This window comes from Babylonia areolata, chromosome 23 (assembly GCF_041734735.1).
Source record: "Babylonia areolata isolate BAREFJ2019XMU chromosome 23, ASM4173473v1, whole genome shotgun sequence".
Taxonomy (NCBI): Eukaryota; Metazoa; Mollusca; class Gastropoda; order Neogastropoda; family Buccinidae; genus Babylonia; species Babylonia areolata.
This window is the reverse complement of record NC_134898.1, coordinates 35863272-35870771: the sequence shown is the minus strand read 5'-3', so window position 1 is coordinate 35870771 and position 7500 is coordinate 35863272. Positions and strand designations below refer to the sequence as shown.

Genomic DNA, 7500 nt, shown 5'->3' with positions numbered 1-7500 from the left:
AGTGTGTGTGTGTGTGTGTGTGTGTGTGTGTGTGTGTGTGTGTGTGCGTGTTTCTGTCTGTCTGACTGTGTGTGTCTGTGTGTGTCTGCGTCTGTCTGTATGTATGATTTTTGAGAGAGAGAAAGAGAGATAGATAGATAGATATAGAGAGAGAGATAGAGAGAGTACTCGTTTTTTATTTCAACAAGCTTACTCATACACTTTTTTTTTTCTCTCTTCAAAAATGACCCAGTGAAATAAAGTATTCATTCTAAAAAAGAACACACACACACACACACACACACACACACACACACACACACACATCACTTGCTGTCCTCAAACTGACAATCAGGTCAGCTGACATGTGTGATCACAGCAAGGCTCTCAGGGTGTCGCCTCAATTTCAGTTTCCTTACGGTGACGTAGAGTGGGTAACAAGTCAGTTTGGGCCGAATTATTTCACAACTCCGTGGTTCTCTTCAACTCCACTGTACTGTTCGCAATGTTTGCTTCCAACAAGGAAAATCTCAACACAGCGAAACTGAACAAGATATTTACAGCTCAAGATTTTGAAGAAGAAAAAAGAAAAAGAAAAAAAAAAAGAAAAGAAAAAAGGCACAGGATCAGATTCGAACCCAGCATGTCACTTTATCTTTGTCACTGCACAATATTGCGGATCTATCAATGCTTTTTTTAAGCGTGATAAATCGATTGCGTTATTTGAAGTGGTAACATTGTTCAAACCATGTTATTTTGGTATATCTCGGGCATTTAAGAATTCTTTAAAGTCTGCGATAGAGGAGACTTGCGATCGTCTCAAGCACACCATAACATTTAGCCGTTTTCTCTGGATCTAGATAGATGTACGACAAGTTTAGTTACATTCGCCGGGAAAGTACGACACGGTCGATTCAATTTCTCTTTAATGTTCATTCTAGTTAATTGAATATCCACTCTGAAATATTCATAAGCAGTAAACACGTCGATGATGTAGTCTGTGTCACTGTACGCGTTCTGTCCAGAATTCGCATTTCTTTCCTTTTAATTGCGAACAAGAAAAACGAGTTCATGACATCTTCTTAACAAATATAGCATACATTCCTGCAAATGGGATGCGGTAATATGGTGTTTTCGGAATCCGGAAATAGCCTCAACGAAATGAATTGTTAATGATCCGGAAACACGGCTTAATTCGGAAGACTTACAACCTATTAATGGTATGACTGTGAAGATTTTTTTTTCCTATTGTCTTTAAGCCAAATTTGATATTGACAAAGTATTTCCAGATAAAATGGCAATGTTAAAGTTTACCACGGACACACAAATATACATACAGACAGCCACACACGCACACACAGACAGTCAACCAAACACCGGACTATAACATAGACTCACTTTGTTTACACAAGTGAGTCAAGGGAGAGAGAGAGAGAGTGTTGGCTAATCCAAAGAAATCCGGCTTTCAAGACATAATAGCGTCACTTTTTTGCTCGAGCGTCATTGTGACGTGATTGATAAACTACGTCATTAATTTGCTGCGTAATGGATGTGTTGGGTCGGCACGGCAAACACTTTTAAGAGGCGTGACAGTTTTCTATGGGCCCGCTGCATTGTCATGACAGGACGGGAATACATACAGTTAGTTACCTCCCCTTGCCTCACCCCTCCCCTTACCCCCTGGCCCTCCCCCCCCCACTCCCCGCCTCCCCCTTCCCCGCCTCCCACCCCTAAAGCCAGATTCACTGATTGTAAAGAGTGGCTGAAACATCTGGCAATTATCATCATCATCATCATCAGTAGTAGTAGTAGTAGCCTAGTAGTAGTAGTAGTAGTAATAGCCTGGTTGTTATTGTAGCAACAGCAGTAGTAGTAGTAGTAGTAGTAGTAGTAGCAGTATCATTAAAACCTTCATCATCATCATGATTAATTTGACACTTTTTTCTGTCTCGGACAGTTACAGGCCAATTTCTGTGACAGAAGAAGTCTCTTACACACAACAACTCTTCAGCAGACAACATACGAGATGTGACAGCAGCCACAAATTAGGTCCAGGGACAGTAATTGTTTAGCGAGTATTTAATCCTTTCACTGAAGTTAGTTTTCCCACAGGAAAAGGAATGGGACTGGTGTAGGTGTGGTGGTGAAAAGTGTTTTTATATTAAAAACAAACAAACAAAAAACCGAAAAAAAGGGAAAAAAAGAAAAGAAAGAAGAAGAAGTAAAAAAAAAAAAAACACAAAAAAAGCAAAAAAAAAAGCAACGCATATGAAATATTGGCACTCTTGCCTCATAAATTTCTGGAGACTTGCAGTCTCTCATTCGCGAGTGCAGACAAATGCAAAAGATGAAAAGCGCATGCTCACACAACCACTTCTTCTTCCGTCTCACGTGTATGTGTGTGTATGTATGTGTGTGTGTGTGTGTGTACGCATGCAAGAGCCCCCCCCCCCCACCCCTACCCCCGCGAGCGCGCACGCGTGTGTGTATATGCAGGCGTGCATGCATATGAGAGTAATTGCATGTTCAGGTTCATAGAGAGACAGACATACAGACAGAGACAGAGAGAGAGAGACAGACAGACATACAGACAGACAGACACAGAGAGAGACAGACAGACAGACAGACAGACAAGAGAGTGAGAGAGTGCTATGCCCAGCTTTGCAAACAGATTCCCACCTATCCCTCTTCATCTTCAACTGTGCAACCACGCCCCCCCCCTCACCTCCCCCACACCACCCCACCCCCACCCCACCCCCACCCCACTCGCCTGTCCCCTATTCCCCCACCGTCCTCCCCCCCCCCCACCCGTCCCCTCCCCCCCCACCCATCCATTCTCGTTGCCTCCACCCTCACCGCCCACCACCCCCACTGCCCACCCGATCCTCCTTCCACCCTTCACCTTCCCTTCCCATGCCACCCTGTCAGTACTATTACCTCGGGTATTACCTATATACCCCATTCGTTGACGTCTTTCCTTGTTTTTTGTTTGTTTGTTTGTTGGGTTTTTTTTTAATTTCCACCCTGCTGGTAGCTTTTACTCCATTTCACTGGAAGAACAAACAGTGATACCATTGTCAGGGTTGAGGGTGCCGAGAGGTGGGGGTGTTGGGGGGTGGGGAGGGGGGGGTGGAGTGAGAAAGAGTGTGGAGATAGGCGGGGCAGGGTGGGTGTGTGGGAGGTGGGGAGGGGGAGGGGGAGGGGAAGATTGCAGGGGAAGGGGAAGGGTGGGTGTCGGTGATGGGGAGGGGAAGGGACAAATCCATATACGCTACACCACGTCTGCCAGGCAAGTGCCTGACCAGCAGCGTGACATAACGCGGTTAGTCAGGCCTTGAGTGCTCATGCATATAATTATATTTGTGTACTTATCGGAATGGATTTTTTCTACTGAATTTTGCCAGAAGACAACCCTTTTGTTGCCAAAGGTTCCTTTTCAGTGCGCCAAGGGCTATACCGGACATGAGACCTCATCTCATTCCGATATGACCAGACGCCCAGTGTGATGGTCCAGTCAATCTCGGGAGAAAGGGCGAAAGCGGTTATCGAACACAGACCCCCAGGGGCACTCTATTGGCAGATATGCATCTTAACCACTCGGCCACCCCCTGCACTATTTCAGGAAAGCAAGCCCAGAAGTTCTTTTGATAGAAACCATATTCAGATTGAGTCATCTCCGTGTTCAGACGAAAACCAACCCAGAAGTCCATTTGAAAGAAACCATATGCAGATTGAGTTATCTTCCTGTTTAGACGAAAAGGTGTGTGTGTGTGTGTGTGTGTGTGTGTGTGTGTGTGTGTGTGTGTGTGTGTGTGTGTGTGTGTGTGTGTGTGTGTGTGTGTGTGTGTGTTTGTCTGTTCAGCTCTCAGATGACCCTTGAGTTTGGGAAATAGAAACAACAGGAACTGGTTTATCTGATCTGACCATCATGTCATTTACGAGGGGAAAAAACAACACCGTGTTTGTGATCCGACAAGAGTGTAAGTGAGTGTGCGTGTGTGTGTATGTGAGTGTGTGTGAGAGAGAGAGGGATGGGGTGTGGGGGTGGGAGTGGGGTGTAAGGAGGGAGCCATCTGAGTTAGTCATGTGAGAGCATGGAACAAGTTTCTGATTGGAAGAGACAATAGAGAGAGAGAGAGGGGGGAGGGGTGGAGGGAAAGGGGGTAGTGGAGAAGAGAGAGCAGGGGAAGGGACAGAGTGTTGTCAATGTGAAGCAGTGTCAGTGATCGTCAATAGGTCGTTACTGTCCACACAACTGTTGAGAGTGGCTGGACTTCAGCACAGGCAGACTCCACCAAAAGCTTTCCACTCTGTGCGTGCGTGTGTGTGAGCGTGTGAGTGTGTCTTCTTCTTCTGGGTAAGCACTGGAGCTTTTTGGTATGTCATTAGTATTTTTGTTGTGTTTTGTTGGTCTTTTCTTCTACTGCTCTTGTTATTGTTGTTGTTGCTGCTGCTGTTGTTATTGTTGTTTTTGTTGTTGTTGCTGCTGCTGTTTCTGCAGTGTTTGGTGTTCGGTTTGTATTGCAATGTTGTTTGAGTCCTTTTCACAGCTTAGTTCTTTGCGACTGCAGGGTGATTTTCCTTTTGTATCATCTTTTTTTTCTACTGTTATTATTATTATTTTTTAATTAGTTTTTAATGTTGATTTCTTGTTTTTATTTAAGTGTACACTGTTGTTGTTGTTTTTTTTAATTCTTTATTCTTTGTGTTTTTTGTATGTTTTTTTTTCAATCAAATTTAGGCTGTTTTTTTAATCTTCTTTTCTTTTTTCGTATGTGGACCATGGGTTTGTTTTTTTTACTTTAAAAAATGAAAGCTATTTAAGCACTTGAAAAAAAAAAAATCCCGTCTACATAATTATATTGCAAATCAGGATGTGTCTATTTTATTTGAAGATGGACAAGCAACGCTGTTACAAATATCATTACTCAGAATTCGGTAGATATCAAAATTTAATGCTTACATAATATATCGTTTATCGGTGACGAGTTTCTTGTTTAAGCACAGCTTACAAATCGTAAAAGCAAACAAACAGCATCATGCAGTCTTGTGGCCACACCAGTTAAAGGTTGACATATTTGAAACGGTGAACCAAAGACCCCCACCTTGTTGTTCAGCCGACAAAGAATGCGGCTGTCCTAAATTCTAATCAGTCATCGAGGTAACCTTACTACTACGGAGTATGTAACACATGCCACCACACCTTGCTACGACGAGAGTACAGGAGTCAGTGAATCGCCCACGTGATGCCCTGTCAGAACATTTCAACCATTCATCAACGTGAGGCTTTCTACGAACACCATAGTGTCTGAGAAATAACTATTGCCGAGCCTCATTACGACGTGATGAAAACTCCCCCATTCCCCCACCCCACCCCCTAAAAAATTCAGTGTAAAGGGGAACTTGATTCTTAAGACAGTTTCAGTTTCAGTTTCAGTAGCTCAAGGAGGCGTCACTGCGTTCGGACAAATCCATATACGCTACACCACATCTGCCAAGCAGATGTCTGACCTTAACTTAAGACAGACGCACAACAAGGTGGATAGATTGAATCAAGGTCAGAGAGATTTGAGAGAGACAGTGGTGGGTTGGGGTGGGGTAGGGAGGGTAGAGAGGTTTAGTGGTTGTAGGGATTTGCACGTTTCACATTCCAACAGGCTTGCCAAGCCCGCGAGGTTCAGTCAGTTATCGTCCGGAGAAGCCCGTATCGAACCAGGAATTTGAGAACGTGCCTGTTACGTGGTGGTGGGGGTAGGGGGCTTAAAGTTGAAGTGCTTTATTTTCTTGGGTGAGTCGTGTCCCCGACCTCGTGACTCACTGACTCACTGATCGAGAGTGTGACTGTGAGGAACGGTACGTGAGGGTAGGGGTGAGAGGGAGCAAGGGAAGGGAGGGGAGGGAGAGGGATGGAGGGAGACATTGTGCGGTTTTCTGTTCTTTTATCTTTCACGTCCTGGAATGTTTTTCTTGTGTGTGTGTGTGTGTGTGTGTGTGTGTGTGTGTGTGTGTGCCGAATTTCCTGGAGTGTTTTGATCTACAGTTCACTATCTCTATCTGTCTTTCTCCCTGTCTGTCTTTCAATCTCTCTCTCTCTCTCTGTCTGCCTTTCTTTCTCTCTCTCTGTCTGTCTTTCTTTCTCTCTCTCTCTCTGTCTGTCTGTCTTTCCCACACTCTCGTTCATTCTCTTTTATCTGTCTTTTTTGTCTCTTGTCTCAGTCTCTCTGTTATTGTCTCTATCTTTCTGTCCTCTCTGTCTGTCTGTCTTTCTCTCTGTCTATAATTATGTCTGTCTGTCTGTCTTTCTTTCTCTCTGTCTGTCTGTCTGTCTCACACACTCGTTCATTTTTTTCTGTGTCTGCGTATCTCTGTCCCTTCCTCTCTTTTTTCGCCAATCTCTCTATCAGTGTGTCTGTCTGTGTGCCTGTCTGTCTCTCTTTCGCTCCGTCAGTCTTTCCCACACTCGTTCATTCTCTCTTTTTAAAAAAAAAAATTATCTTTTGTCTCTTGTCTCAGTCTTTCTGTCATTGTCTCTGTCTGTCTGTCTGTCTCTCTGTCTTTATTCCAGTACCCCCTGTCATTGTCTCTGTATGTTTGTCCATCTGTCTGTCTGTCTTTCTATCTGTCTGTCTGTCTCTCTTTCTCGCACTCTGGTTCAGTCTCTCTGTGTCGCTGTCTATGTTTATCTGTCTCTTTCTATCTCTTGTCCCAGTCTCCCTGTTCCAGTCTCTGTCTGTCTGCCTGTCTCTCTAATTCTCTCTCATTCTTCTTCTCCTTTTTCTTCTTCTTCTTCTTCGTGGGCTGCAAGTCCCACGTTCACTCGTATGGACACGAGTGGGCTTTTACATGTATGACATTACCGTTTTTACCCCGCCATGTAGGCAGCCATACTCCGTTTTCGGGGGTGTGCATGCTGGGTATGTTCTTGTTTCCACAACCCACCGAACACTGACATGGATTACAGGATCTTTAACGTGCAGGAGGTGCTGGAGAGAAAGGTGTGTGTGTGTGTGTGTGTGTGTGTGGGGGGGGGGGGGGTGAGGGGGGGGGTATGGAGTTGGGAAGGGTGTTGATGGGTGTTAGGGAGGGCTTTGTGACACACTACCGTGACATTATGTAAAGGAAATAATGGTGACTATGATATGCACATTCCAACACCCTCCCTTCCCTCTCCCTCTGTCCCTCCTTCCCCTCCCTTTGATCACCCCCCCCCCACGCCCCCCACCCCCACACACACGCACCCACTCTCTACTCTCCCAGGAATTCAGGTCCCCAATCCTTACGTCCTCATTCACGCAGAATGAGTTCTATTGCACAACTAAACCAGCAATCTGGTAAACTTACTGCGCAAAAAAAAACCCCATCTTCCCCACCCCACCATCACCAATTCTCCCCTCCCCACTCCCCCCCCCCCGCCCCCCCATGATCTGTTGCTGTCTGCAGTGTTGGTTGGAGTGAGAAGGGGGTAGGTGGGGTGTGGGGGAGAGAGAGGGAAGGTAGGTGGGTAAGGCGGGAAGTGAAAGA

The 7500-nt window shown here is 45.2% G+C and overlaps 1 protein-coding gene across 4 annotated transcripts in view; it reads left to right on the top strand.

The window, feature by feature from the left end:
* Positions 1-7500, top strand: part of LOC143297577 (uncharacterized) — a 91618-nt gene that overhangs the window by 40343 nt on the left and 43775 nt on the right. For 2 of the 4 annotated variants that reach the window (XM_076609975.1, XM_076609969.1), the window contains exon 1: positions 4176-4336. The exons of 1 other annotated variant lie outside the window; for it this stretch is intronic. The gene's annotated coding sequence lies outside the window, so the exon portion shown is untranslated. Of the gene's footprint in view, positions 1-4175; positions 4357-7500 lie in introns of those variants that run through there. One more of the 4 variants, XM_076609971.1, reaches the window with a different exon arrangement.